The sequence below is a fragment of the Onthophagus taurus genome, chromosome 3, assembly GCF_036711975.1.
Source record: "Onthophagus taurus isolate NC chromosome 3, IU_Otau_3.0, whole genome shotgun sequence".
In the NCBI taxonomy this organism is placed as follows: Eukaryota; Metazoa; Arthropoda; class Insecta; order Coleoptera; family Scarabaeidae; genus Onthophagus; species Onthophagus taurus.
In genome coordinates this window covers 7,144,316-7,167,382 of record NC_091968.1, presented here as the reverse complement: position 1 = coordinate 7,167,382, position 23,067 = coordinate 7,144,316, and the positions used below count along the sequence as shown (strand labels likewise).

Sequence of the window (23,067 nt, the reverse complement as noted above, 5' to 3'; positions counted from 1 at the left end):
TAGCGTTTTATAAGATGAAAATCACAACCATATTGGATTTTCTAGATAAAATTTTTGAAACGATGGAATATTGATTTCATAGTCGGAAGGCTTATTCTTTAGTGACTTTTTACTTTTTCACCTTGTTACACCAGATTTTCAGTTTTTGCGTAAAAAAATAAAATATACCGTATCCAGTTGGCCTGCCATTACACGACCGACATTTTTCTAAAATTTGTCCTCAAAGTTGGCTTGGTTTTTAAAAAACAATTGATTTTGTTTTAACGCGAACTGTCACTTACGTGGTAAATACTGCTATTTGCTGCTAATTGCTATTAATTGATTTTGATTGTTGGTTTTGTCTGCAGTTGTTACTTGTTGTTGATTGTTTTTATTTATTGTCAATTGTTGTAAATTGTTGTTAACTGTTTTAATTGTCGAGCGTTGTTAATTTTGTTCCTTGGTGTTTGTTGTTTTTTTATTGTTGATTGGTTGTTGGTTTGTACGTTTGTGTCAATTAGTCTTGATTGTTGTTAATTGTTACTTTTTATTTATGAACGTTGTTGACTGTTGTCCGTTGTTAAAAAAATTTGAAGGTTTATTAAGTGAGTATCTCTCCAGTGACGTTTTCTATTGAAGGTAAGTCGATTTTCATTTTTATTAAATTTACTAATTTAGAACACAAAATCTGAATCAAAAGTGACCTAAAAGTCATATTTTGTTTAAAATAAGTACCTATATTTGCGTTTTAGCAAACATGTCTTCAAGACTTCCTTGTATAAACAAACTTGATAAGTTTTGTTACATTTGCGGAAACTTCGAAACACGTCCTTACCGCAGAACCATTAATGAATGGATTAAAAAAAAATTTTTAGAATGTTATAACATACCTATGAGAAATTTAGGTAAACCGTGGGTACCTACATCTATTTGTAATACTTGTAGATTAACTCTGATTAATTGGAACGATATGAAAAAGGAAGTTGTCATTACACCAACCATGTGGTATGAGCCTAAGGATCACAATGAAGACTGTTACTTCTGTGCCTGTGATATAACAGGTTATAATAAAAAAAATAAAGGAAACATATTATATTCTAACGTACAAAGCGTAATGCCAGCCAAGAAAGGAAAAATAACGAGATTAGACAAAGTACCACCTAATAAAAATGAATGTCGTTTGGAAGAAATGAGTTCTGTTGAACGTGAAAAGGACAGTGATTATGAGGATTCTGTTAGTGCCAAAGACCCTGAACTTTTTGATCAAGATTCATTAGAAGATCTTATTCGCGATCTTAGTCTTTCTAAAGATTCAGCAGAAATATTGGCTTCCAGACTTAAAGAGAGGAACATGTTGTTACCCGGAACAAAAATTACAGCGTACAGAAAAAGAGATGAGGAATTTCTGAAATATTTTTCTAGTGAAAATTCCTTAGTTTATTGTAATGATATAGAAGGACTTATCAATACATATCAAGTAGGTGTGTATAAGTCCGATGACTGGCGGCTCTTTATAGATTCCTCTAAAGAAAGCCTTAAAGCAGTGTTGCTCCATAACGGCAATAAATACGCAGCAATCCCTATTGGTCATTCCACCAGGCGAAAAGAATCATACGAAGACCTTCAATTTGTACACGCAAAAATCAACTACAACATCCATAACTGGTTTATATGTGGTGACTTTAAAATGATTAATATTTTGGTTGGTTTACAATCAGGAAATACAAAAAATCCTTGCTTTCTCTGTATTTGGGACAGTCGCGCCCGAGAACAACATTGGATTAAAAAAAAGTGGCCTGAAAGATTTGATTGGAAAGTTGGTTCCAACAATGTTGTTTACAAGAGTCTTGTTGACACAAAGCGTATTTTGTTACCTCCACTCCACATCAAATTAGGCTTGATGAAACAATTCGTAAAAGCCTTAAATACTGATGGAAACTGTTTTAAATATCTTAAGTCTGCATTTCCAAATTTAAGTCATGCTAAAGTTAAGTAGGGTATCTTCGTGGGGCCTGATATAAGAAACTTAATGAAAGATGACGATTTTATAAGAACAATGACAAATAACGAAAAAAATGCTTGGTTAAGTTACAAAGAAGTTGTACAAAATTTCTTGGGCAACCATCGGGATCCACAATATAAAAACATTGTATCGACAATGTTTTTAAATGTGCGTTCGTTATCATAAGAAATTAAAATAACATCTAAACGGCTATAAATAGGAAAAAAAGTTTTAAAAATACAAAATTAAATACAATAAAAAACAAATTAATTTAAAAATATTCGAGAATAAGTGAAAGTTATGAAGTTTTATTGTTATAAAGTATATCAAACAAAAATATTGTAAATTAATTTTTACTTTCTCGCACTATATGTATACGAAGTATGTATATATATGAGACAAAGTATTGTAATCGTGTAAAAATTCGACCTCGACATTTTGATGGATATACACGTTTTGAGGTCCCCTGTGTCCATATTGACTATTTCCAGAAAATGTCTGTGCGTATTTATGTACGTACGTATGTATGTATGTATGTGTGTAAACACGATAACTTAAAAACGCAATCAGTTACCGTAATAACATTTGGTATATAGCCATTAAACCAAAATCGAAAGCTCGTAAACACCTTTAAGACCAAATCCACCAACCCGAAATGGCACTTTAGCTGAAGACATTTTCAAACATTTCATATAAACTTACATTTTTGAAATGTATAGTCTAACATATACTTTCGTATACATCTAATAAATGACAAAAATTACGATATATTGAATTTCAGCGAAATCGCTTGACCGGAAGTGTCACTTTACCTGAACACATACACTTTTGTATACGTCTGTAAAATGAGAAAAAAATACCATATATGAAATTTTATCGAAATCGTATGATCGGATCAGTCATTTGTACTTTTTTGTATGTAAGTATTTACAATGTTTTGAATTCACTGCGTTTTAATGCGTTTTTCCAACTACATTAATTGCAGAAACCTTTTTTTAACAATCTCTGTAAACGACATTGATAGGGTAAGGGCAGGCCACTTCAGGTTCTTTATCATTAATTTCGTTTTAAACCATACGTTTGTTGTTATTTGTTATTTATTAATATTTTGTATTGCTTTGAAGTGTTAATAAAACATTTTAAAACTTGTAAATAAAACTGGAAAATAAACAGATGTTATTTCAAATATGATGAATTTCTTAGTTTTAGGACACAATTTCTCAAAGATCAAGAAAAATATTTAAATGAATAACATAAGATTTTAAGGGGGCAGAGAAATAGTTTTAAATGGCATAATGACTTCTGTAGAAAAAAATTATCTTTTGATGTAAATTCAGCCTTGAATGTGCTGAAAAATCGTGTTTTTCGCATATTTTAGGTAAGATATCTTGGAAATCTTAGGTGATGAAGCAATTCTGACATCAGATTCGGATTCAGGGTATCGAAAATTATTTGGAAGGTATAGTCTGGTCTCTGGTTTAAAAATTTGTCGGCCTGTGTTATCTTCTTAACTAATTGACCAATTTTAGTCATCAACATCTCGATCGAAAGCATGATCTACAATAAATGCGAAGGCGGAAATGCCCGATTTTAAAATTTACTAATTACCTACGTACGGTTATTTAAATGAGTCCACGTATCTACCGACTGGAACTCTAGCCCCCAATACGAAAAAATTAATTTTGATTAAATTCGCTATAACTAAAGAACGGTTTGACCGATTTTAATGTTATATATCGCAAATGAAAAGGTTGCGTCTGGCTGAATGTAGAAGTTATAAACATTAAATTAACAAGGTGTATACACACATAACATTGTATTACATGAAACTCTAAGTGCATTTTTCTCGAAACATCCTTTTTACATCTGGTTAACACGATTCCTAAAAAACTACTCATTCGATTGACTTGAAATTTGAACTGCAGTTTCAAATAGCATCTTTCTACCGTATGATCTACAGAGAAGCTGATACGATATATACATGATTTATTTTTGAGAGAAACTTATCGATTTGAAGAACAAAATCGATTATCTTAATTTGACTAGGCGTCATTTTGCCAATAACATTTTTTTTTGCTTAGTTCTAGTTCAAACGATAATCACAAGTACATATATAGAAAAGAACATAATTTGATTTTTGAGTTTCCGATCATTTCAAGGATAGATATTGTGTCAACCAGCAACTTAGACAATCCACGTACCAACTTGATTGAGGGACAATGTAAAGATTATTTTCTATAAACAATTCTTTTTAAATAAGTAAATATATCATGAAAACATATGCAAAAGATTAAATTGAAATACCACATAATTTGGTAGCAAAAAATTCCCGAAGAAATCATTTTATTTGATATAAAAAAAAAAGATGGGGGAGTCCCATTAAAAAGTTTGAATTATACTAGTATTATTTGGAGTGGTTTACACTCAATTTCAAATTATTTCATGTTTTGATAATGTTGATTAAAACTTTATAATTTTTCAAGCACAAAATGAAAAAATTTATTGAATGGTACCGTTTTTCAAGCACAAATGCAAGGAGTAGCGTTCAAACGGTTTTTATCTGGAAAAGTTACAAAGTTCAAATCGCGAATCTTCCCGATATGTTTTGATCAATTAATAAAATTGAAAACGACTCACCGAATGGATGTTGTTTCAATTGGATTTTACTTCGAAGCTCAGCTGGAAAGAAACGATAAACTAATTTATTGTGACAAAAAAAATTTATTAATACGATACCTTTTAACATCCATAAAATAGCAATCCCATGATGTCCTATATCACATCACTAATATCACCTAACACTTAGCATAAATATAGCACGCATTTATCACTTAATTCAAATAATAAGTTTTATTTTTCTAAACTACTTTATCACCCTTAAATGCCCGCATATCAACTAAAATGCGTTATTAGCGAATCAACTTCCAAACATCCCCTCCTTAATTTATTGTGGGAAGAAGGAATACTGGAGGTGAATAAACAAAAAATGTAAAGACGACGGGCCAAAGCGGTTTTAAATCGTTTTTTGGTTTTAAAACTCAACCTTTCAATAAAAAAATTACTCGTTTTCTCGAAACATTTCAAATAAAACTTACGTCATTTTACTCAAATAAAACGCACTAATCGAATTTCAATGTCCTGCAAAAGAAAGTCTATCCCCCAATATAAAAAAAGTAATTTAAACTAAATCGACTATAATTAGAGAACGGTTTGACTGATTTTAATGTTTTATATCTCAATCAAAAGTTTGGGGGCTAGACTTCCAGTCGGCAGATTCACGGGATCATTTCAATAGCCGTACGCAGGTAATTAGTAAATTTTGAAATCGGGCATTTCCACCTTCGCATTCATTGTAGATCATACTTTCGATCGAGATGTTGATGACTAAAATTGGTCAATTAGTTAAGGAGATAATTGATGTGTTTGATTAATTCGTTTTTTGTGTTTTAATTAAAATCCCTAAATATTTAGAATCGGGCATTTCGACAACCGCATTCAGGCAGACACAAACTTTTAATTGAGATATAAAACATTAAAATCCGTCAAACCGTTCTCTAATTATAGTCTATTTAGTTTAAATTATTTTTTTTATATTGGGGGCTAGACTTTCGGGCGTTCACACGTGCATAACCAACGAGCCGAACACGGTGTCATTCCGAGGGCTGTACAAGGTTAACGGGAGCGAATTGAAATCGGGCATGTTGTGATTTCGATAGAAGACACTATGACGAATCGAATGACGTATAGATCATGATCATCGGGAACCTCGTTTACGAGTTATCACCACTTAAAAAAGGTCGTTTTTGTGTTATATTCGTGTACCTTCGCATTATGTTGGCGTTTTAGCGAAATTCGAAAGAGATTTCGAATCGGGCATTTCCACTTTCGTATTGGTCAAAGATTAAGCTTTCGAATGAGACATTGTTTATCGAAATCGGTTGACTGGTTCTCTTGTTATAATCAAAATACTATACATGCAAAATCCTATCTAATTGGGGGCTAACTTCGCATAGGTCTCGAACAATACATTATAATAAATGACATCCAAGAAGGAAAGAAAGCGGCGTTGCTGATAACATTAATTGGAGCAAAAATGTACGCTATTTTAAAAAATGTATTACTTCCGTAGAAACCAAGTTCAAAAACTTACGATGAGTTGGTTAAAGTGCTAAAGAAATATTTTTCACCTACAAAGAATATTATAGCTGAAAGGTTTAAATTTAATAAGAGACCAAGAAGAACGAGAAACATTATGTGAGTACATTGTTGAGTTACAAAAATTGGCTGATACATGCAATTTTGGAGTTTTCTTAAATGAAGCACTTAGAAATAGGTTTGTAGCAGGTATAAAGTCATTAAACGTTCAAAGAAAATTAGTGGCAGAAAAAGGTTTAACTTGGGAAAATGCAAAGAAAATTGCTGTGAACATGGAATTGGCAGATTCTCAACTCAAAGTGTTTAAAGCGCCAGGTGTGAATATTAGACAAGTCAAGTTCAAATACAATAAAAGTCAAAAAAAATCAAAAGAAGTAAGGAAGACGTCAAGTGGTCTGGGAAGTGTTGTCGAAAAGGAAGGTCAAATCGAGAGTCATCAAACGAGTCAGTCTGTAAGGTCCGATAAGGAATGTTGGAGGTGTGGACGTTTTCACAATCCAAATGGATGTCCAGCACAAGAATGGGAGTGCTATGTGTGCAAAAAGAGGAGGCATACATCAAGAAAATGTAAAAAGAAAAGTGTCAAGTCTGTTGAAGAGGAAAGAAATGAAGGTGAAGAGGGTTCAGAAGATGAGAAATCAGTGGACGAGTATATACTAGGGGTTATAAATGTTATTAGTGAGCATAAACCGAAAACAATAAAGGTTAAGTTAAACGAAGTAAAATGTTTGATGGGAATTGATTGTGGTGCTTGTCATGCATGTTACTGATTTTTTAAAAAAGTTTGGTAAAATTGTAGATTTGACAAAAAGTTACAAGTTTTAAGTTAAAAGCTGTAACAGGGGAAAACTTGGACGTTGTAATAATAAATGCTTTATAAATGCTTTATTCCAACAGGTCTCCACCCAATTACAAGAATACAAAAAGAAAAAAAAATACAAATGTAGTAATATACAAAAAAAAACAATAGGTAGTAATGATAACAATTGTAAGATATATGAATACATTAAAATGGAAAAATAGTATTGTACATATAATGAATGGCAATCAAGACGAAAAGGTATATTAGCGATTAATAATTGTGAAGTGATCTATGATTTTATTGTTAATGAATGACCAGGTATCGGTAAAAATATCACATTCAGCGGAAATCTGGTTATAATAACTACACATCAATGACACTGGGGAGCGTTGAGACAACACTCTTCTGTTGAAGTTGCAATAGAAAACACGCGTCGATCTAACATTAAGACTTGGTACGTTAAAATGGATCATGTATAAAATCTGTGAACAGTCAATCAAACCGTGAAGTAAACCATACAAAAATCTCACAGCGATTGTTATTCTACGTGTTGACAGTGACACTACATCAAATCGGTTCAGTAATATACTATAATCAATACCTCTAGGGGGATATATTTGATCAATTCAAAAGTGAATTACAAAAATTAGAACAAAAGTTAAAACTAGCGAATGGGCAAGTCTTATAGTGGTTGTTCAGAAAGGGAATGAAGGGATTAGACTGTGTGTTGACTATAAAGTGACTTGACATATCAGCAGCTCATTGTAGATAATAAGTCTCAAGAAGTCCTTACCATAAATACGCATTTGCGACCAAAAAGATTGCAATTTGATATATCCAGTGGACCGTCTATTTTCCAGTCCGTAATGGATAGAATCTTACAAGGAATAGAAGGGACGCATTGTTAAATTGACGATATTATAATAGCAGGTTTAACTATTGAAGAATGTTATGAAAAAACATGTAGAGTTTTAGATAGATTTAGAAAACATAATGTAAGAATAAATTTTAAGAAAAGTAGGTTTTTTGAAACTGAAATTGAGTTTCTTGGTCATACTATAAGTGCAATGGGTATTAAACCAACACAAGCCAAAATAGAAGCTATTCAAAAGGCACCTATTCCTGAAACAGTACAACAATTACAAACTTATTAGGTCTCATAAATTATTATAGAAAGTTCTTACCGAGATTGTCAGAAAGGTTGTATGTTTTATATAAACTGTTGCATAAGAAAACATCATTTAATTGGTCAGAGGAATGTAATAAGGCTTTTGAACTTAGCAAAGAGTTAATTTTACAAAATAATGTATTAGTACATTATAATCCCGAAAAACCTTTATTTGTTACATGTGACGCTAGTAGTTATGGTAATTGGATGTGTTTTAAGTCATAAAATGAATGCCGAACCAATCTATTTTGCTTCAAATACTTTAACAGATGCACAAAAGAATTATTCACAATTAGATAAAGAGACTTTAGCTTTGGTGGTGGCAGTAAAAAAGTTACATAAATATTTGTATGGGCGGAAGTTTACGCTTGTTATAGATCACCAACCATTAAAAACAATTTTCAATTCGAATAAAAATATACCTACCACTGCAGCTGCGCGTTTACAGAGATTTGCAGTAGTATTATCAGGATATAATTACGATATAATGTACCGGAAAGGGAAATCAATAGCAAATGCAGATGCAATGTCTAGATTGCCGATGAAAGAGACAATAAATTTTGCTAATGAGTCGATAAACAGTTTTAATTTTTTTGAAAATGTACCTTTATCTTTTAAAGAAATAGCTAAAATTACAAAAAAAAACCCCAATATTAAGTAAGGTGTCCGATTTTATTATGTTGGGATGGCCTGAACACATAAATAACGATTTGTTGAAATCATATTTTATAAGAAAATCCGAATTAACTACAGAACAAGATTGTGTGATGGGGGGAAGTAGAATTATAGTTCCATGAAGATTGAGAGAACAATGTTTAAAATTATTTCATGAAAGTCACACAGGAATTGTAAAAACCAAAATGTTAATGAGAAGTTAATGTTGGTGGCCAAAGATAAATGATGATATTGAAATGATGCTAGCAAAATGTGAAACGTGTCAAAAATATTAAAATTACAGTCGTCAGATTTGATACCGTGGACGAAAACGAGCAGGAATTTTGAAAGAAAACATATTGACTTTTTTGTTAAAGACCAAATGGGACTAAATGGGGAGCTTATTCCGCCCAAAATGCGGGGGAAAAATTAAAAATTTAAAAAAATTAAAAAATGCATTTTAATTAAAAAAATATATATAATCAAAGAAATATAAATAAACTTAAAAAAGACTGGAATAATCAAAATCCATACTTCAGCAAAAATTTAAGAACTATACTGGTGAAAAACCAAACTTAAGGAAATAGTTGGGAATACTCTGGTCAGAAGGTTAATTTACAAGAAAAAGTCTGAAATTGCAATAGTTATAAACTAGACTTCAGCAAAAAACAGGAATTACATTGTTCAAAGTCCATATGAAGTCTGAAATTACTGTTCAGAGAAAACAAAAAATTGATTATAAACCAAACATGATTTTTCATGGCAATACTTATGTGTCCAATAAAAGAATGCGAAGAATATGAACATGAAACCAATGGACTTGTCTTGTTATTGCACAGGACAGGAAATAACCAATACGAAAACTTTGCCAATGCAGGATAAGCACAAAAGCAAAGTAACAGCTGCATAAATGAGGTACCGGGTGGTACAAGATCCGTATAGATAATAAGAGGCTCCCAAAAAGATGATGATAGACACCCAGAAAGAAGTACCTGTCAGTATTAAGAACACAACATACATAACGTTGGCAGAAGACTAGATACTTCTTCTAAAAAACTAAATACTGCTTTCTGAAGACTAGATACTGCTCTGGAAGATTAAATACTGCTTTGAGAAGACTAGATACTGCCGACAGGTCTAAATACAGCATCTGGAACACTAAATACTGCTTTCTAAAGACTAAAATTGCTTTGTGGAGACTAAATACTGCTTTCTGAAGACTGGATACTGGTGACAAGTCTAAGTACTGCAAAAGAAAGATAAGATATTGTTGGAGAAAACATACATAACGTTGGCAGAAGACTAGATACTGCTTCTAGAAGACTAAGTACTGCTTTCTGAAGACTAGATACTTCCGACAGGTCTAAATACAGCGTCTGGAACACTAAATGCTGCCTTCTAAAAACTAAAATTGCTTTATGGAGACTAAATACTGCTTTCTGAAGACTAGATACTGCTAACAGGTCTAAATACTGCAATAGAAAGATAAAATATTTTGGAGAAAACATACATAACTTTGGCAGAAGACTAGATACTGCTTCTAGAAGACTAAATACTGCTTTCTGAAAACTAGATACTGCCGACAGGTCTAAATACAGCGTCTGGAACACTAAATACTGCTTTCTAAAGATTAAAATTGCTTTGTGGAGACTAAATACTGCTTTCTGAAGACTAGCTACTGCTTACAGGTCTAAATACTGCAAAAGAAAGATAAGATATTGTTGGAGAAAACATTAAAAAGGCGACGGCGCTTCCTTTTAGGCGTGCACCCCTTGCACCCCCCGGTAGCGCCGCCTCTGTGTGGATACCAGAAGTAACTGGGTAGACATTCATATTATGAAGGGTACGGATGCCTTGAAAACAATTGAAAATTATGCAGGACACTTGCCATTATGGGTTTACCGCATGAATTGGTAAGTGATAATGGTCCTCCTTTTTCGTCAGCAGAATTTAGTAGATTTTTACAAGCAAATGATATAAAATATATTAAGAGTCCACCATACCATCCACAATCAAACGGTATAACTGAGCAAAGTATGCAAACTATAAAAAAATCATTGTTAAAGCAATTGGTTAACAAAATGAACCACAGTTAACCAATTGGCGTTAACAAGTTGTGCAGAGAGCAACGATTACAAAGTCTACTTTTTATATATTGTAGTACACCAAGCACAAACGGTTTAAGTCCAAATGAAGTTCAAACAAAAACCAAGACCGATGATGTATTAAAACCAAATTATTTAATTGAAAAGAAAGGAAATGTAAAAATAGAAAGAAGACAGTTGTATAAGGAAGGAGAAAGAGTTGTCATGGAGAAAAAGTATGGAAAGAAGGAAGTGAAGATTTTGAGCAGTACTACTTATCTTGTAGAGATAAACGGGGTTATTAAGCAGTTTCATACAGATGCATTAAAACTGAGTTTTTTGGAGAGTGATAGGGATGTACAGGGTTCAACTGAGGTTATGACATTGTTAGATAGTTCTAAGCCTAGTAATGAGGTAAATTTTCATGCTTTACCAAGGGTAATAATAATGATAAGATTGATTTAAATGATAGAGATAGCATCATGCAGGTAATGATGAGTTAACCGAAAATAATGCGACTGAGTTAAATGATCATGATGATAGATTATTCAAAGGCTTTTGATACTATCAATCATGACTTGATGTATGCCATGCTTCGCTACATTGGGTTTGATGATCTTGCATCGGGGTTCTCGCACAGTTACTTGACGGGCAGAATGCTGTGCGTGAAGGTGAATGGTCGCGTTTCATCGTTTCTTTCGACAACGTCCGGTGTTCCTCAGGGTTCAATTTTGGGTCCACTGTTATACTCACTTTACACATCGCATTTTAACAGATACATAAAAAGGTGTAATCATCATTTCTACGCGGATGACACCCAGTTATATATATCTTTTCTGCCATCGGATGTCGATGATGCTTGCTTAGGTCTGACTTCGGATATATTGGCTTTGGAGCTGGTTTCTAGGCGTCACTGCCTTTGTCTTAACTCTTTGCGGTACGTAAATATCCCGACAAAAATAACCCTAGACGTACAAGAAAAAAAATCTAAACCGATGTACGTGACAGTTACAACCATTTTTCAAAGTGGGTTAAATTTTGTCCCAGCATACTATAAAGGTCTATTTTTAAGTGGGTTAAATTGTAACCCGGAGTACCTCAAAGAGTTAATGCTGCTAAAACAGAGCTGATTTTATTTGGGCCAAGAAAGGTGATAAGTGACAATACTGTTCTGGATCGGGTGAAGATAGTTGTCAACAATCAAGTATTGCCGCTGAAGGATTGTGTGAAAAACTTGGGGGTCTTATTGGACGAAAATTTAAACTTTAATAAACACATCAATAAGTGCACTGCTTCCGCGTATGCTGCTCTTAAGCTGATTTATGGCGGTCGGTCGTTCCTCAAACGTAGAACAAGGGTGCTTTTGTGCGAGGCCTTGGTGTTAGCGCATTTTAATTATTGTGATACATTGTATGATCCGTGTATTTCGTATAGTAACACGAAAAAAATTCAGAAAATTCAAAATTCTTGCTTGCGCTTGATATTTGAGTTACGGGGGCGTCAGCATGTTTCGCACAAATTAAAGAATTTGAGTTGGCTCAACATGAAAAACAGGCGCATACTTCATTCGGCGGTTTTGTTCTTTAATATAATTACTTTGAAGAAACTTCCATACTTGTTCAATAAAATAAAATTTCGTACCGATGTTCAAGCCTTGAATATTCGATTCAAAGGCACTCTTACCCCGCCGATACATCATCACCAGCTATTTAAGAAATGCTTTTCATACCAAATAACACATATTCTTAATGATTTGCCATCAACTATAAAATATAGCACTTCTTCAAGGTTGTTTTGTCACAGAGTGAAGGGCCGCTTGTCTCAAATTCAGAATGCATTGTAGGGCGACAGGGATCGGGCAGTTTACGCTTAGTAATTAATTATGATTTCACCATCGGGTCTTTTTCTTTTCTTGTTTCTTTTCTTTTTCTCTCTTGTATATTTAGAATTAGTTTTATTAGGTTTGAGTAGAAGAGCAGGTGCTGTTACGGCTGCACCTGAACTTCGCCTAATTTGTCCTGGGTTAATTTATAATAATTTTATGTATATATACTATGCCAATGTACATCTAATGGGACAAATAAAGTCATATTATTATTATTATTATAGTATTACTGCCGATAAGTTTACAAGTGATATTCGAAAATCTTCTAGAGTAAGAAAACCTGTTATTCGTTTAAATTTGTAAAACGTTATTTAAAAGGGGAGGTAGTGTAGGATACTGTAATTGTCGATAATAAAGTAAGTTAGAATAAGATGACGTAATGAAAGAACATGTCGTGTGATAGCGGGAAACAAATGACCGTTATGAAATAAATTGTACTTATTAAAAAGAAGAGTCTGTTTTATTTAATACACAACAGACGTCGGGGACGATAATTAATTAACACACTGTATTTGTTTATATCTTTTAGAACCATGAGTTGAGAACTTTGCAAAAAGATCCAATTACTTATTTCGTAATTAATTTTTCATAGCTAATTAACAAAAAATGTTTTAACCTACATCAAACCCACATCAACCTATTCCGATAGAAGTGAGGAAATTTCCTACAACATACAGTAATGAGCACCGAACATTAACGTAATATAGCTTCTACGTTTACTGTGTATAGTGTAGACCATCCATGGCTAATATCATTAGTTGTAATTGCAACGCCAACAGTCACTAACGTTTATGGCCGATATTAATTCACAAACGATGGTTTCCTACGATTCGGAAAACTAACGCCATCTCTCTCTCTCTCCACGGCTTTCCCTCTTTCTCTTTATTGCTATCTCTCTCTAGCAACAACTGTAAAATTGGATACCGTTGATCTGGAACGGCATCAAATCTTGATTACTGAACGGTTCGTTGACCGGTTCAACAGAAGAAATGGACCATGGCATGACGTGATTAGAGTCTATTGCCTCGAAAAACGGGCGACGAAAAAATAGGGGAGGGCAAAACACCCTAACAACTAGCAAACTGCAGTGGCAAAGCGCGGGGGTTACAATGCCCGGGCAAATCGTAAAAGCGGATTTCGAAATAAGCCGGGACGGACCCCAGAGGAGCGCGACGGGAAACCTTTTTGCTCTCGCCTGGAAATATTGAACTTTCAACACGACGACGACGGTCGCCATCGTCTCGTGATTTTTATTGCTACACTTCTACGGCCGGAAATAGTTCGATTACGCCGTGTTTTCTCGTCGACGAACGCCTCTTAACCTTTTGGTCGATGGACTTTTGTGAACCCACCAACCTTTTTATTTTACACTTTAGTTTCTTACTACAACGATACAGTTACGATATAACAAATTTAAATGCAAAATTTTATTCATAAACTAGAAGCAAACTAAGCTTGTTAAAGCGAAGCATAACACTGGCCGATATCATTCGCGAATAATACCAACGGAGATGCTACCATCTGAATCCTAAGCTGCAATAAGATAAAGATCAAATAATACGGGACACTGAACGAATTGATATTACACTTATGTATTTTATTTTTGGTTACTTGGTTGTGTTGCCACCTTTACGGATGTTACGGATGTGACGATGTTTGAGAAAATAAAATGAGCTAAGGATAATTTAGCGCTATACACTCAATTTCCTTACAAACATAAATGAATGTATATCAATTTATTTCAACCAGTTAGCAGTCCATAGCATTGATCATCGTCTTATGATCATCGTCTTAAAAAAACAACAAAAAATCAACTATAAATATTACCAACATGTCAAGGGCATAATATGCATTCAAGACACCACCGATATCCAAAGAGCCTTTTAATTTTAGAAGTGCAAAATATGCAGAATTCAATTTTTTTGAAACCTAGTCAATATGTTCGTTAAAGGCTAGATTATTATCAATTGTTATACCCAAAAATTTAGCAGTTATTTCCAATTTAATATTCTCTAAATTTAAATCAAAAGCTCTACGCTACTGAAACCGAACACAAATTGTTTTGTTTAAATTCAAGATTAATCGATTGCTGTCACACCACTTTACAAAAGCATTAACCGTGCCCGTAGATAATATCTGGAGTGATTCCGGAGTATCCGCAGCCATCGCAATGCTGGTATCACCAGCATACATTACAATACGCACATCATTCAACAAAAAAGACAAATCATTAATGAATAGTCCTACGACATACTTGTCACCTATTGAAGCAGTTTCCGTTGATCTACCTCGTCTAAAACCGTTCTGGTTATTAACAATTAAATTATTCAGATAAGTTAAAAGGCGATCTTCAATAACTAATTCAAAAATCTTAGAAAAGACACTATTTCTATATATAGGCCGATAGTTGCTAATATCAGTGAGCAACCCCTTCTTATGGACTGCAATGACTTTACTATTTTGGTAAACTAGATTTGGTCAGACCTTCAATTTCATTTAACCGAACAAAGAACACAACACACCTTAAAGCAGGAACAAAAAATTGTTCCAAATGTTTGCCAAAAAATCATACCTTATGGGTACTAACTGTAAATTTGGAAAAAAGTAGTGTTCGAGATTGGTATAACGAGTTCATGTTTGAAAAAGAAGACTATTCTGAAGATTACAAGTATATAGTGCGAACTGCGCTAGACCTGGTTAAGGTTTATGTTTTTTTCTGTTCATTACCAACAATTTATAGATAAAATGTTTTTCTGTCACTTTTAATTCATGTGCTATGATCATATTTGTGAACAAAAATTATCAGTTTTGTTATTTTGGACATTTGCATCTACTATCTACAATATAAAGATGATTGCGCTAAATCTGCCTATAAATTACGTCTTGTTTATTCATTTTTAGCAATTTATACACAAAACATTTTTCTTTATCACTTTTAATTCATGCGCTTTGGTCATCTTTAGTAAAAAAAATTAACAATTTTGGATATTTGCGCTTAGTAACTACGATATGGTGATAATTGCGCAAGATCTGCTTATCAATTATGCCTTATTAGCTGGTTATCAGCAATTTATATAGAAAAAATGTTCCTCAATCACTTTTAATACCTGTGCTTTGATCATCTTTATTAACGAAAATTAACAATTTTGATATTTTGGACATTTGCGCTTAGTAACTACAATATTATTACTATTTGGGCTTACTAACCATAATATAATGATGAATGCGCAAGACCTGCCTATCAATTACGTCTTATTAGTTCGTTATCAGCAATTTAAATATATAACATTTCTTTCTATCACTTTTAATTCATCTCTATAAACAAAAATGTATCAATTTTGATATTTTCAACATTTCCACTTATTAACTAAAATATAGTGATAATTGCGCATGATCTGTTTATCAATTATGCCTTATTAGTTCGTTATTAGCAATTTATATACAAAATATTTCTTTCTATCACTTCTAATTAATGTACAATGATCAACTTTATTAACAAAAATAATCAATGTTGATAGTTTAGTCATTTGCGCTTAGTACCTACAATATAATGATAATTGCGCAAGATCTGCTTTTCAATTACGTTTTATTAGCTCATTATCAGCAAATTATACATAAAACATTTTTCTCTACCACTTTTAATTCATGAGCTATCATTAACTTTATTAACAAAAATTATCAATTTTGATATTTTGGACATTTCGGCTTAGTAACTACAATATAATGATAATTGCGCTAGATTTGACTGTTAATTACGTTTTATTAGCTCATTATCAGCAATTTATATATAAAACATTTTTCTCTATCACTTTTAATTCCTGTGCTCTGATTATATCTATATTAACGAAAATCAGCAATTTTGATATTTTGGACATTTTCGCCTTCTAATTACAATACGGTGATAAGTGCGCAAGATCTGCTTTTCAATTACGTTTTATTAGCTCATTATCAACAAATTATATATAAAACATTTTTCTCTACCACTTTTAATTCATGACCTGTCATCAACTTTATTAACAAAAATGATCAATTTTGATATTTTAGACATTTGCGCTTAGTAACTACAATATAATGATAATTGCGCAAGATCTGACTGTTAATTACATCTTATTAGCTTATTATCAGCAATTTATATATAAAATATTTTCCTCTATCACTTTTAATTCCTGTGCATTGATCATCTTTATTAACGAAAATTAACAATTTTGATGTTTTGGACATTTGAACTTTCTAATTAAAATATGGTGATAAGTGCGCAAAATCTGCTTACCAATTATGTCTTATTAGCTCGTTATCAGCAAATTATATATAAAACATTTTTCTCTATCACATTTAATTCATGAGTTATCATCAACTTTATTAACAAACATCATCAATTTTGATATTTTGGATATTTGCGTTTAATAACTACAATATAATGATAATTGCGCATGATCTGATTATTAATTACGTCTTATTAGCTCATTATCAACAATTTATATATAAAACATTTTCCTCTATCACTTTTAATTCCTGTACTTTGATCATCTTTATTAACGAAAATTAACAATTTTGATGTTTTGGACATTTGAGCTTTCTAATTACAATATGGTGATAAGTGCGCAAAATCTGCTTACCAATTATGTCTTATTAGCTCGTTATCAGCAAATTAAATACAAAACATTTTTCTCTATCACTTTTAATTCATGAGTTATCATCAACTTTATTAACAAAAATCATTCATTTTGATATTTTGGACATTTGCGCTTAGTAACTACAATATAATGATAATTGCGAATGATCTGATTATTAATTACGTCGTATTAGTTCATTATCAATAATTTATATATAAAACATTTTCGTCTATTACTTTTATTTTCTGTGCTTTGATCATCTTTATTAACGAAAATTAACAATTTTGATATTTTGGACATTTGCGCTTAGTAATTGCAATATAATGATAGTTGCACAAGATCTGACTATTAATTATATCTTATTAGCGCATTATCAGCAATTTATATATAAAACATTTTCCTCTATCACTTCTAATTCCTATGCTTTGATTATGCTTTATTAACGAAAATTAACAATTTTCATGTTTTGGACATTGGAGCTTTCTAATTACAATATGGTGATAACTGCGCAAAATCTGCTTACTAATTATATCTTATTAGCTCGTTATCAGCAAATTATATATAAAACATTTTTCTCTATCACTTTTAATTCATGAGTTATCATCAACTTTATTAACAAACATCATCAATTTTGATATTTTGGATATTTGCGTTTAATAACTACAATATAATGATAATTGCGCATGATCTGATTATTAATTACGTCTTATTAGCTCATTATCAACAATTTATATATAAAACATTTTCCTCTATCACTTTTAATTCCTGTACTTTGATCATCTTTATTAACGAAAATTAATAATTTTGATGTTTTGGACATTTGAGCTTTCTAATTACAATATGGTGATAAGTGCGCAAAATCTGCTTACCAATTATGTCTTATTAGCTCGTTATCAGCAAATTAAATACAAAACATTTTTCTCTATCACTTTTAATTCATGAGTTATCATCAACTTTATTAACAAAAATCATTCATTTTGATATTTTGGACATTTGCGCTTAGTAACTACAATATAATGATAATTGCGAATGATCTGATTATTAATTACGTCTTATTAGTTCATTATCAATAATTTATATATAAAACATTTTCGTCTATTACTTTTACTTTCAGTGCTTTGATCATCTTTATTAACGAAAATTAACAATTTTGATATTTTGGACATTTGCGCTTAGTAATTGCAATATAATGATAATTGCACACGATCTGACTATTAATTATATCTTATTAGCGCATTATCAGCAATTTATATATAAAACATTTTCCTCTATCACTTCTAATTCCTATGCTTTGATTATGCTTTATTAACGAAAATTAACAATTTTCATGTTTTGGACATTGGAGCTTTCTAATTACAATATGGTGATAACTGCGCAAAATCTGCTTACTAATTATATCTTATTAGCTCGTTATCAGCAAATTATATATAAAACATTTTTCTCTATCACTTTTAATTCATGAGTTATCATCAACTTTATTAACAAAAATCATCAATTTTAATATTTTGGACATTTGCGCTTAGTAACTACAATATAATGATAATTGCGAATGATCTGATTATTAATTACGTCTTATTAGTTCATTATCAATAATTTATATATAAAACATTTTCGTCTATTACTTTTATTTTCTGTGCTTTGATCATCTTTATTAACGAAAATTAACAATCTTGATATTTTGGACATTTGCGCTTAGTAATTGCAATATAATGATAATTGCACAAGATCTGACTATTAATTATATCTTATTAGCGCATTATCAGCAATTTATATATAAAACATTTTCCTCTATCACTTTTAGTTCCTATGCTTTGATTATGCTTTATTAACGAAAATTAACAATTTTGATGTTTTGGACATTTGAACTTTCTAATTAAAATATGGTGATAAGTGCGCAAAATCTGCTTACCAATTATGTCTTATTAGCTCGTTATCAGCAAATTATATATAAAACATTTTTCTCTATCACTTTTAATTCATGAGTTATCATCAACTTTATTAACAAACATCATCAATTTTGATATTTTGGATATTTGCGTTTAATAACTACAATATAATGATAATTGCGCATGATCTGATTATTAATTACGTCTTATTAGCTCATTATCAACAATTTATATATAAAACATTTTCCTCTATCACTTTTAATTCCTGTACTTTGATCATCTTTATTAACGAAAATTAACAATTTTGATGTTTTGGACATTTGAGCTTTCTAATTACAATATGGTGATAAGTGCGCAAAATCTGCTTACCAATTATGTCTTATTAGCTCGTTATCAGCAAATTAAATGCAAAACATTTTTCTCTATCACTTTTAATTCATGAGTTATCATCAACTTTATTAACAAAAATCATTCATTTTGATATTTTGGACATTTGCGCTTAGTAACTACAATATAATGATAATTGCGAATGATCTGATTATTAATTACGTCGTATTAGTTCATTATCAATAATTTATATATAAAACATTTTCGTCTATTACTTTTATTTTCTGTGCTTTGATCATCTTTATTAACGAAAATTAACAATTTTGATATTTTGGACATTTGCGCTTAGTAATTGCAATATAATGATAGTTGCACAAGATCTGACTATTAATTATATCTTATTAGCGCATTATCAGCAATTTATATATAAAACATTTTCCTCTATCACTTCTAATTCCTATGCTTTGATTATGCTTTATTAACGAAAATTAACAATTTTCATGTTTTGGACATTGGAGCTTTCTAATTACAATATGGTGATAACTGCGCAAAATCTGCTTACTAATTATATCTTATTAGCTCGTTATCAGCAAATTATATATAAAACATTTTTCTCTATCACTTTTAATTCATGAGTTATCATCAACTTTATTAACAAAAATCATCAATTTTAATATTTTGGACATTTGCGCTTAGTAACTACAATATAATGATAATTGCGAATGATCTGATTATTAATTACGTCTTATTAGTTCATTATCAATAATTTATATATAAAACATTTTCGTCTATTACTTTTATTTTCTGTGCTTTGATCATCTTTATTAACGAAAATTAACAATCTTGATATTTTGGACATTTGCGCTTAGTAATTGCAATATAATGATAATTGCACAAGATCTGACTATTAATTATATCTTATTAGCGCATTATCAGCAATTTATATATAAAACATTTTCCTCTATCACTTTTAGTTCCTATGCTTTGATTATGCTTTATTAACGAAAATTAACAATTTTGATGTTTTGGACATTGGAGCTTTCTAATTACAATATGGTGATAACTGCGCAAAATCTGCTTACTAATTATATCTTATTAGCTCGTTATCAGCAAATTATATATAAAATATTTTTCTCTATCACTTTTAATTCATGAGTTATCATCAACTTTATTAACAAAAATCATCAATTTTAATATTTTGGACATTTGCGCTTAGTAACTACAATATAATGATAATTGCGAATGATCTGATTATTAATTACGTCTTATTAGTTCATTATCAATAATTTATATATAAAACATTTTCGTTTATTACTTTTATTTTCTGTGCTTTGATCATCTTTATTAACGAAAATTAACAATTTTGATATTTTGGACATTTGCGCTTAGTAATTGCAATATAATGATAGTTGCTCAAGATCTGACTATTAATTATATCTTATTAGCGCATTATCAGCAATTTATATATAAAACATTTTCCTCTATCACTTTTAATTCCTATGCTTTGATTATGCTTTATTAACGAAAATTAACAATTTTGATGTTTTGGAAATTGGAGCTTTCTAATTACAATATGGTGATAACTGCGCAAAATCTGCTTACTAATTATATCTTATTAGCTCGTTATCAGCAAATTATATATAAAACATTTTTCTCTATCACTTTTAATTCATGAGTTATCATCAACTTTATTAACAAAAATCATCAATTTTGATATTTTGGACATTTGCGCTTAGTAACTACAATATAATGATAATTGCGAATGATCTGATTATTAATTACGTCTTATTAGTTCATTATCAATAATTTATATATAAAACATTTTCGTTTATTACTTTTATTTTCTGTGCTTTGATCATCTTTATTAACGAAAATTAACAATTTTGATATTTTGGACATTTGCGCTTAGTAATTGCAATATAATGATAGTTGCTCAAGATCTGACTATTAATTATATCTTATTAGCGCATTATCAGCAATTTATATATAAAACATTTTCCTCTATCACTTTTAATTCCTATGCTTTGATTATGCTTTATTAACGAAAATTAACAATTTTGATGTTTTGGAAATTGGAGCTTTCTAATTACAATATGGTGATAACTGCGCAAAATCTGCTTACTAATTATATCTTATTAGCTCGTTATCAGCAAATTATATATAAAACATTTTTCTCTATCACTTTTAATTCATGAGTTATCATCAACTTTATTAACAAAAATCATCAATTTTAATATTTTGGACATTTGCGCTTAGTAACTACAATATAATGATAATTGCGAATGATCTGATTATTAATTACGTCTTATTAGTTCATTATCAATAATTTATATATAAAACATTTTCGTCTATTACTTTTACTTTCAGTGCTTTGATCATCTTTATTAACGAAAATTAACAATTTTGATATTTTGGACATTTGCGCTTAGTAATTGCAATATAATGATAATTGCACACGATCTGACTATTAATTATATCTTATTAGCGCATTATCAGCAATTTATATATAAAACATTTTCCTCTATCACTTTTAATTCCTATGCTTTGATTATGCTTTATTAACGAAAATTAACAATTTTGATGTTTTGGACATTGGAGCTTTCTAATTACAATATGGTGATAAGTACGCAAGATCTGCAAATTATATACAAAACATTTTTCTCTACTACTTTTAGCTCATGAGCTATCATAAACTTTATTACTAAAAATTATCAATTTTGATATTTTGGACATTTGCGCTTAATAACTACGATATGGTGATAATTGCGCAAGATCTGCTTATCAATTACGTCTTATTAGTCCGTTGTCAGCAATTTATATACAAAATGTTTCTCTGTATCAATTTTAATTCATGAGCTATGATTAACTTTATTAACGAAAATCATCAATTTTTATATTTTAGACATTTGTGCTTACTAACTGCAATATAATGATAATTGCGCAAGATCTGACTGTTAATTATTAATTACTAATCTTATTAGCTCATTGTCAACAATTTACATACAAAACATTTTCCTCTATCACTTTTAATTCCGGTGCATTGATCATCTTTATTAACAAAAATTAGCATTTCAATATTTTGGACATTTGCGCTTTCTAATTACAAAATGGTGATAAGTGCGCAAGATCTGCTAATCAATTACGTCTTATTAGCTCATTATCAGCAATTTATATAAAAAACACTTTTCTCTACCACTTTTAATTCATGAGCTATCACAAATTTTATTAACAAAACTCATCAATTTTGTCACTACGATGTGGTGATAATTGTGCAAGATTCGCTTATCACTTATGCCTTATTAATTCGTTATCAGCAATTTATATTTATTTACTCAAGCTGTTATGTCAGACGTTGTCTGCAATTCCTTGACAAAACGTTCCACTTAAAAATTCGTAAATAACAAATATCGATGCAACAACTTTTCTTTTGGCCTTGAGTTTTCCGTACTAAACACATATAGTTTTAAGTCTTTTGTACAGTTTTCTCTTTATTTTAAAGATCAATATTTCGG

General features: G+C 30.8%; 1 protein-coding gene across 1 annotated transcript in view; it reads left to right on the top strand.

Annotated features, from left to right (window-relative positions):
- LOC111413456 (lachesin-like) overlaps positions 1-23,067 on the top strand; it is a 230,882-nt gene that overhangs the window by 27,844 nt on the left and 179,971 nt on the right. The window lies entirely within an intron of this gene.